General features: G+C 47.1%; 1 pseudogene; it reads left to right on the forward strand.

Annotated features, from left to right (window-relative positions):
- The first annotated feature begins 2,725 nt into the window (after positions 1-2,725).
- Positions 2,726-9,230, forward strand: LOC131760827 (spermatogenesis-associated protein 31D4-like; annotated as a pseudogene).
- The last annotated feature ends 860 nt before the right edge of the window (positions 9,231-10,090 follow it).

Here is a 10,090-nt window from a genome sequence, read left to right on the forward strand (position 1 = left end):
AGCAAAATGTTTTATAAATTAGACAAGTAAATTTATAATTTATAATTGATGTTAGTCTAGGAAGGATAAGTGCTGTGAACTTCTCCTGCTAAATACCAATGGAGTTTATTTGTGGTTGGTACAAAAAGCAATAAAAAGCAAAAAAAAGTGCTGTACATTTAGTCCTTTGTTTCTTTAAATTTTGAAGGAGCTCTACCAGGTTCTGAAAAGGAATCTTATTAACATTTTGGGAAAAGCCTTTTTATTGAAACTTCTTGTAAGTTTTACATGCAAGGCACACTGATGTATGTAAGGATATCTAGCCAACATGTGCCCTTTTAAAAGAGAAAAGCTCTTCTTTAACCATCTTTTCCAAGAATCGTTAATTTGTATCAGAAAATTGGAGAGGCATGCAGGGATACCTTCCTAAGGAGCATAAAATGTCTGAGCAGTTATCACCCATAGCATCTGTCCCTTCTCTGATCTATTCCAGAGATCACTTGCCAATTCACAAATGCCACAGGGGACCTCTCCTGTGTGGTTATGTAACTCTTTTTTTTTTTTTTTTTTTGCTGTACACGGGCCTCTCACTGTTGTGGCCTCTCCCGTTGCGGAGCACAGGCTCCGGACGTGCAGGCTCAGCGGCCATGGCTCAGGGGGCCCAGCTGCTCTGCGGCATGTGGGATCTTCCTGGACCAGGGCCCGAACCTGTGTCCCCTGCATCGGCAGGTGGACTCTCAACTACTGTGCTACCAGGGAAGCCCCGGTTATGTAACTCTTGACCTGTGTAGGGCTTTCCCCTAAAACTGCACCATGAGGTCCTTAAGGACAGAGTCTGCGACTTACAGGTACTTGTGTCTCCTAGTTTCCGGCAGTAAATATTTATTAAATGAAAACTTGGCTGAGGCTGCATATCAAGGTCAGGAGGAAGTGGTGCCTCTTGGCAGATTTTATCCTCAGGGTAGGTTACCTGTTCCTGCATAACTGAAAGAAGACTCTGTGGCTTTGAAGGCTGTCTAACCCTTTCACAGGAGATCAAGTAATTGTGCTAGGCCATGGGTGTCAAATAAAGGGCATCACAGTTTAAGAAAGACATGAGAAATTAGGAGACAGTTCAGAGAACAGCTATCATGAAGATAAGGAGTTTAGAAAGGAAGATGTAGGAAGAGGGGAGGGAAATACTGGGATTATTTAAACCTGACAAGAGGAGCCTGAAAAAAAGCGTGGCAGGTAGTTGATTTTCAAAGATTTATGGGGATGATTATATAGAGCAGAGCTTCGCAACCTTTGTGGCAAGGCACACTTAAGAAAAGATTATATTGACAGGGCCCACAAGGATAATCAGGTAAGGCTGCTCAAGACTCGATTCTTCTCTAAGGCTTTGACATTCCTAGGTCCCACGCTGCCACCAGAGGACTTAGCACAGCCTTTGGATAGTGTTATGGACAGAATATTTGTGTCCTACCAAAACTCATATGATGAAACCCTAAGCCCAATATGATATTATAGTATTAGGAGATGGGGCCTTTGGGAGGTGATTTGGTCATAACAGTGGAGCCTTCATGAATGGAATTAGTGCTCTTATAGAAGAGACCTCAGAGAGCTCTCTCACCCACATTTTCTGTAGGGTTGCTGGGAGAAGGCAGCTGTTTACAAACCAGGAAGTAGGTCTCACCAGACACAGAAGCTGCTGTTGCCTTCATTTCGGACTTCCCAGCCTCCAGAACTATGAGAAATAAGTGTTTGTTGTTCAAGCACCCAGTCTATGGTGTTTTGTTATGGCAGCCCAAACTGACTAGGACAGGGATTTGTGCACATGTTAGAAAATTGATGTAGAGTGCAGGGACTCTCTGTATTTTAGGTAGAGTAAGAAGAAGGAGGGTCAAAACAAAAGATGGAAGATTGGAATAAAATGCGAAAACACTTTATTCTTAGCTTTGAAAATACCAGATTGGTTTGTCAAAGGGTGTGTGTGTGTGTGTGCAGCATGTCCTAAAAGTCTTTATGCAGTTTAAGCTTCACTAACTTCAGAAAAATAAGTGCTACAGACTTATCCTCAAGGTCTCGTGAAAGTTTAATTATTTACATTTATTTTATAGTAACTTTAGTTTCGTGAATGTTGAATAACGAATTATTCATTTTCATGATTTGAGTCAGCCCCTCTGACTGAAGATGGTAACGGCTGACTGCAACAAAAAGCAAAATTCCCTATTCAACATTCAGAAAAGTGGATAAAAGAACTTTTAAGTTCTTTAAAACTGGGTTTGTACGGCGAAAAGATTCTATAGGAAGGATGGATTTAAGGTCATATATGATCCTGAGTATAAATATGTGGGTGCAAGCAAAAATTCCAGACAGTATTTCAGACATTTAAGGCAGTGGAATTGGTGAGACCCAAGTCAAGTTTCTATCAAACAGTAAAGGGGACCCAGGTAGTATCTGGGTTACAGATGGGACAAGCAGAAAATTTCATTACTGTAAATATATGAAACATGAAAGGATGGAGTTGGAAAATAGGATGGCAGGCTAGGGCTGAGGGACCTGGAAGGCCCAGCAGGGGCAGTCTGCTGGACTGGTGGGTGGAGGAGGGGCTGTGGACACACCCTCTCCATGTTGTCCCCTCCCGCACACTCAGAAACCCTTTGTGACTCTTCAGTGTTTTGTGATGCAGGCCTAGGACTGCACCCATACTCAGTGCTCAGTGCTCAGTGCTCATTTAACTTGAGGCAGCCCTGTGGTTCAGACGATGGAATTCGGAAAACCGAATGCTCTCTCAGTTTTGAACAGCGTTACTGAGGCATGTCTGAGCTTCGCCTCAACATTCTTGGATATTGACCCAAACCTCGTCATCCTGTGCGGGTTGGGCTTGCTTATTCTGTTCCTGTGGTTCCTGGTGAGCTTGCCATTTTCACCTACCTTCAGTAAAACCAAAGACATCCGAAAGGTAAGCAACCCTGGGTGAGCCCCCAACAGAGATTCTTTCTTTCTTTCTTTCTTTTATTTTTTAATTTTTTTATTTTTTAATTTTTTAATTTTTTTTTTGTGGTACGCGGGCCTCTCACTGTTGTGGCCTCTCCCGTTGCGGAGCACAGGCTCCGGACGCGCAGGCTCAGCGGCCATGGATCACGGGCCCAGCCGCTCCGCGGCATGTGGGATATTCCCGGACCGGGGCACGAACCCGTGTCCCCTGCATCGGCAGGCGGACTCTCAACCACTGCGCCACCAGGGAAGCCCAGAGATTCTTTATTGTTGTTACCATTTCTATTCCCACATTTTAAAATGAGTTTGGTTGGCTCAGAGAGACACCTAAGATGGGAAGCTCAAGGAGAGGATAGAACATCATCCTCCTAGGAAAAGAAGCCAGCCAGGGCTAGGGGTTCAGGGAGGACTAAGGCTCCCAGTTGAAGCCCATGTCCCATCTGACTGTTGGGAGGACTCCAGGATAAAATCCCAAACAGTAATTTTGTGGCCCTGGGTTGGGTTATTTAGAGAGTTGGGGATCTCTGCAGGAGAACAGACTTCCCTAATGCTTGATCATGAGTACATTGTCACGTCAGACATCACTCAACAAAGCCTCCCTTTGTGCTGGGCTGATCGGAGCAGCAATGCTGAGCCTCTGAGCAGAGGCTGGAGCCTGAGCTCCAGGATACAGGGTCCTATCTGAGGGACGTGGACATGACTGCTGGCCTCAGATGCTATGCCCTCCTTGGGCAGTTGACTTCTGACTGAGACTATCAAGTGTGGATCTCATAGACAAAAGTCCTTCTTTGAGTTTGTCAAAGAAGAAAAAAATCGAAAGCATTTTAAACCTTTAAAATTGATAAAAGGAAGGAACATAAAGTTCTATTAATTAAAACAGAGTCATATTATTCATGGATAATGAATATCTGAGTTTCCTAGAGAGGAGTGAGAGAAATGAGCCCCAGCCCTTCATTCTTCTCTTTTTGTTCTCAGCATCAGCGCAGAGCCAAGGGGAGAAGGAAAGGAGGAACACCGAAAGGTAAGGTTCTGCCTATCCCCCCTGAACTCTCTAAAGGTGACCCTTCCTGCCTTTTCCATGAGATCCAAGGTCCCTGATCTCTGAGGATGTCAACAGTTTCTAGATACAGTTTCTCTCAGAAACCAGAGTTCTCAGAGGAGAGGCTTGTGGGAAGGCTGTCAGAGCCTGAGACACTTCTCAGATTCCCTGCTCTGCTCATTGCTGGGCATGAAGCAGTGATGGGCCTGGGCAATAGGTGTTTCCCGACAGGTGGCCATTGAGATGTCAAGAGTCAGAACTTCTGTGTCCTGACTTTGTAAAAGTCCTTTGACTTCCTGGATGATCAGATTCCTCTTTGAGGTAAATAACCATTGACCTATATTCCTCAAAGGGTGGTTCTGAATATCACATGGGAGAATACATATGAAAGCCCTTTGTGAATGATAAAGCAACATATATTTGAGCTTTGTTATTATTATCATTGACCATGTGATGCGACCCTGTTTCCTAGTTCTTGGGGCTCTCCAAGTCCAATCCACCAAGGGTACCGCTAAAGGACACTCTACTAAGCCTCCTATAAGGTCTCCTTGTTTCTACCTTCATCACTCTTCTGGTTTCCCAGGTTGGAGAACTTTCCAGAGCGATGTAGAGGAGGCAAGGAAGGTGCTTTCTCTTCTGCAAAGGTGACTGAACATTACCTTCTTTCCCATATCCTGCTTTTTAGTGGAGTCTTTGAATTTCTAGGGCCTCAGTGAAGCCTGGGATTGACATGGGAGGGAAAATCCTCAGATTCAGAATGTGAAAGCCTTGGGGAGGGGGATAAAAGATTTATTGTGAGATTAAGGAAGTAAAAGAATGTGCAAGGATAGTATACATTGGGCAGCCATACTTTTGCCACACCTGCCAGGGTCTCATGTTTTTTCTGGTCCTGGTTGCATCTTTGTACTTCCTGTCTTCTGCAGCCCCCTGGGCCGGCACGATGACATCACCCGCTTTCGTCAACTCTTGTGTCCAGACCCCTTCTGTGAGGTGTGTAATAATGCAACTGCTGAAGTCAATCGGCTGCTACTCCCAGAGGCCCTGGAAGATCCTACTTCCTCTGTGTTCCCGTTGACTTCCACAGCTCCTGTGACTGAGTCATCGTTTGCTCTGTCCCCTGCCTCCTCAATAGTCCCTTCAAGAGACCTAACACCAGCCTCTCTGCCTGAGCCTTCCCCACTGCCCCCCTCTGCTCTCTCCCCTAACCCAATGACCCCCTTAGGTGACTTGTTTTCACCCTCCCCATTGGGTCATTCTCTGGCACCGGAGCCTTTTCCTTCCTTGGATTCCAAATTCCCAGTGGACTATTCCCCACCCCAACCTCTTGCCTTTCCCCCTCTCCTACCACATGACACACAGACAGCAGATCCTGTTCTCCCACGAGAGGCCACTTTGTCTCCGGATACCATCTCCTCTCTTGACCCCACCCTTTCCCAAGATATCAACCCCTTATCAGATTTGTCCCAGGCAGTGGATCACCCCGATTCTTTTGCTTGTCATCATGCACCATCAACTCTGTCTGTTTCACCTCAGCCAGACTGCAGTTTATCTGCCACTCAATCTAAGTCAATTGCCATCTTATTGAAGCCTGTTCCGGAGAACTCACTTCCAGAAAGCCCTGGTGTGTTGTCCACTTGTGTTTCAACACTCAGAGGCACTGATCATTCAAGCCTGTCAGTTTCAGACTTCTCCTCGCGGCAAGCTCATGCCAAAGACTTGTTCCCTTCCACGTTGGCACAATGTGATTTCAATCAAGAGTTTCTTGCCCTCCATTCTTCAGAAGCCTCTTTTGGGGGAGACCCTGCAGCCAACCTTGTAGAGCCTGGTAACCTCTCATTTCTCAGCCCTGATGTCCTGGCACTCCTGGAGAGACAAGTCCAAAAGAGGAGCGATTTCCTGATGTGGAAGGAAAAGGAAAATAAAAAAGATTCTTTTCCAGAACAACTGAGGCCAGACTACCAACTAAATTCTTCAGGGAAAATGTTAGAGTCAGTTGCTGATAAGCATGACTCGGCGGTCTGCCTTCCCTTTTGGAGCAGCAAAGACAAACCAAAGGAGCTGCATGTGCCTCAGCAGCTGCCATATCCTAAGACCCTGGAGGACCATCTACAGCAAAAACCTATGCAGTTCTTCTGGGGTCTCCCATCTCTGCACAGCGAGTCCTTGCCCTCTGCTGTTCATGTCTTGGCTGACAGTTCCTCAATCTTTATTTTCAACAGAAACTCGAATGCCTCCACAGGCCAAGAATCACCAGTGCTTCCTGATCCCCTACCTCTGTCCTTGCCTGAGATTCAGCCTGAACCCTTGCCTCAAACGCTGCCTCAATCTCAGCCACTACCTCTCACTCAGGTCCAGTCCCAGGCCGACCCTCAATCCCCACTCCCAGTCATACCATCTGATCCTCTACCCCAGATTAGGATCTGTGGAGTAAGTTTCCACAGACCTCAGGATGAGTCAGTGTCTCTCTCCTCATCTGAAATTCAACAGCTGGAATGGAACATTTTGCAGAAACAACAGGAAAGTGTGTGGGGTTTACCCTCTGTGGTCCAAAGATCTTGGGAAGACTTTTGTCCATCAGCTACTAACATTCCTTGCCACCGGGCCCCCCAGGCCCATGCTTCAATCTCCATCCTTCCTGGGGAGTTTCCTCTCAGTGATGAACTTTGGAAGAAACTAGAGCATCACCTTCGAAAGAGGCTCATCCAACACCGGTGGGGCCTGCCCCGCAGAGTCTACGAGTCTTTGTCACTGATGTTGCCTCCAAATGGTTTTTCAGAGGCATCTGAGTCGGAGACCAATGATGGAGTCTCACTGATCCCTGTGTCTAAGGGTCAGAGTAGCAAAACTGTAAATGTTGGATTGAGCCAAACTGGAAGCTTCCATGAGAGGAGCTCAGAAATGTTCCAGCGAGAGGAAGATGTGGGGAAGGATCTGGGACCCAGCCTAGAGAATGGCCCAAAAGAGCACCTGTTGAATGACCCAAAGAGTTCTTCAGGTAAGGATCTGGGGTATGACTCTGAGAAAGACCTAAACAGTCAGATGGTGAGTCTCTCAGAGAAAAATTCAAGGGTGTCAGCAGAGAGTCTAGGTCAGAGACAACTTGAAAATGTCCTAAAAGTACATTTGATCAAGAAGTTTGAGGAAATAAATGAGGGTCGGCTCCCTAGGACTGTGCATAATTCATGGCATGCTATCAAGCAAACATCGCTTGCTTCTGTGAAATCCCACACCCAAACAAAACAGAGAAGTTTGCCATCATCCGTGGGTGAGGCCCACTCCCTGAATACCTTCCAGAACCTGACTTTTGTTGATTCCAGTGCACTACACATGCTGGAAGCCCATATTAAAAGTTTTCGTATGAGGATGTTGTGGGGCCTTCCCCGCAGGGTCCTTGAATCCATACGGCTCTCTGAATTGAAAGACGCCTCGTTCCAGTCCTTGTCTCATGCCACCTTGCCTTCCTCAACCAATGTGATTTCTGAGGCAGACTCCAAATCTGGGAGCGTCAAGTCCTCTAGAGGAAGCTCTAAATCTCTCCATGGAGACAAAGTGGGAACAACAACAACCCCTGGCCTGGATCGTTCTCTCCCTGCCACCTCACCTGGGGGCAAAGGAGGACAGAGGGTCCTGAGACAATCACACTCTGATGTCAACCGTGGGCTGGCAGAGGATGTTCAGAGAATTAAGGATGCCAGACAGACTCGTCTGCCTGTCTCACTCTGCGTCACAGGGAAAGCAGGTCCTAGACAGACTCAACTTGTCAACAGATATCCCCAAAAGCTGCTTGCAAAGCAAGCTGGGGCCAAATATGAGCCGAAGCATAAGAGTGTGAGTTCCAGTGATAAAGGAGAAATGCAACGGGGCAAAAAGGTGGAGAAGTCAGAACCTGTTTCCATGCCCAAATTGTCTAGGGAGGTAGTCACGGCTGAGGAGTTTGATACTCTTCAATTAAAAACTAGTGACATGTTGACAACTCACAAGCCAGGGAGCTCCCAAATGATAAATGTGAATGAGAACAAAGAAGAAACTACCGTGACCACTGCAAGCCCCCCACCCAAATTACCAGTTCCCCAACATCCTAAGTCATTAGACCTTAAAGAACAACTGTTCAGTGAGTTAAACTTTCAACAGGAGAACAGGGAGCATAGCCAGGCTCAAGGCCAACCTACTGACACATCCCTTGCTTCAGCTAACTTGACTTACGAGGCCTCACTGACTCATGCCCAGGGTGTCTCACGTGGGGACATGGGAGCTTCCCAGGTGCTGCATGTCCATTTGAAGGACAGAGGAATCGGGATGGAGCAACAGCAGGAACCTTGGGTCCCTAAGCAAGCCTTAAGGAGGTGCCAGGATAAGAATTTCCCACCAACTGCAAAGAGAGTGAGCCCTCTGGAGCCCAAGGCAGAAGAGCTTGGTGGAGGGGACACAGGGTTGGGGACATCCCAACTTCGGAGGAAGAGTTTCCCTACTCAGGAGATGGTACTAAAGAAGACACTTGCGAGCAAGTCTTCCCAGACCCTATCACAGAAGGGACAGCCTCTTCCTGAAGGCAATGTCAGAAAAAGAATGCAGGACTTCTTGCAATGGTTTTTTTCTGGGATAAAATACAAAAGGCAAGAAGATGCCCAGGAAAAGGGCAGCCCCATATCAGCTGTGCAGAACAGAGGCCTAGTTAAAAGTAGAGCTGCCTTCACTGGGACAACTGCAGCTCAGAAAATCGCGACAGACATGAGGAAGTCCGTAGAGGGGAAACTGGGGTGTCAGCATGTAATTGATGTCACCTGCTCTCAAGGGCCCCTTCGTTCCCCAGTGCAGTTTAGGAAAACTCAGCAAAAGGCAAAAGTGCAGGTCCCGACAGAGCCTGTCCAGGGGCGTCCTTTCAACTACAGGGCTCCCTCCTGTAATGTGACAAATATCAAGTCCCGCCATCAAGAAGCTATCTCTGCTGGCCAGAGTTACCCTCCAAGTACCAGACAGATCAGAGATAAGAAGAGACCCCCCCAGAAAGTTGTGGCATTCAAGGACCAGCAACTGTGTCACAAACATCCCCCACCAGTGTCCCACAGGGAGCCTGTGCCCCACCCACGCCCCCCCACCAGGCGTCAACCTGGCCAGGCACCCCCAGCTGCGCTCAGCACTGCTGAAGGCACTGTGTTCAGACACCTCTCTACTGTTTAGACAGAAGACACGTCTCCAGAATTTCCAAGGGAGAAGACTTCCCATCCAGAAATAACTCCTTCCTTGTGGAGATTATTGATTCTCCCCAATAAATGTTTATGTAATAATAGTGTATCTTTTCTGTGTACTGTGTTGGCGGCATGGGTTTTGGGTAACTCGGGGCTTATGTGTAAGGGAAAGGAAGGAGATAGTTCAGCTCTTACTGATTGCTTCCTTTGGCTTTGGCTAAAAGGTGACCAGTCCTCTGGAGTTCTTGCTGAGAAATAGATATCGTGCCCCCTCCCTCCCCCGCCATCCCCCCCCAACCCCAAAGCCCATTTCCTCCCTGATGAAATTTGAGGAGATGGGCTTTGTCTTCTGCCGCTTAGCTTAGCCTTAATGGAAACATATAGCAGCCCACACCTCCCCCCTCACTGAACGTTTTATATCCTTTAGAGAAGTAGGGAAGATAGGTCTTTTATACCTGAGAAGCGTTAAGGACAGGTATACTTTCTTCAAGTAATGCTGAAGAAGAAACAACAGCTTAATCATTATTTAGAACTCAGTGACCAGAGGCTCCTACAGGGGGCTGAACCCTGAATGGCACTATTTGGGCGGAGGTGTTGCTCTACTGGACCCTGGGCTAGTTGCCGTAGGGTCCAGGAACAGCACAGCAGCTGCTTAAGAATCTGTCATGTGGGTCATGTTAATGTATCGGGAGAGCATACTTTAAACTTGACATGGAGGTTTCCTTACTAGAAAGGCACCCTGGGGAAGTGGTTCCCCTCCCTGGGTATTTTTTCAGGCTGCTCAGTAGATGACTTTTTTTTTTTTTTGCAAAGGAAAAGCACCACTCAGCTGTCAGTCATAGGAATGTTGACTAGACAGCCACCTACCTCCCAGGGTAAAAAACAGCTGAGAGTAAGCAAAAGATGT

Source organism: Kogia breviceps, chromosome 8 (genome assembly GCF_026419965.1).
Source record: "Kogia breviceps isolate mKogBre1 chromosome 8, mKogBre1 haplotype 1, whole genome shotgun sequence".
Classification (NCBI taxonomy): Eukaryota; Metazoa; Chordata; class Mammalia; order Artiodactyla; family Physeteridae; genus Kogia; species Kogia breviceps.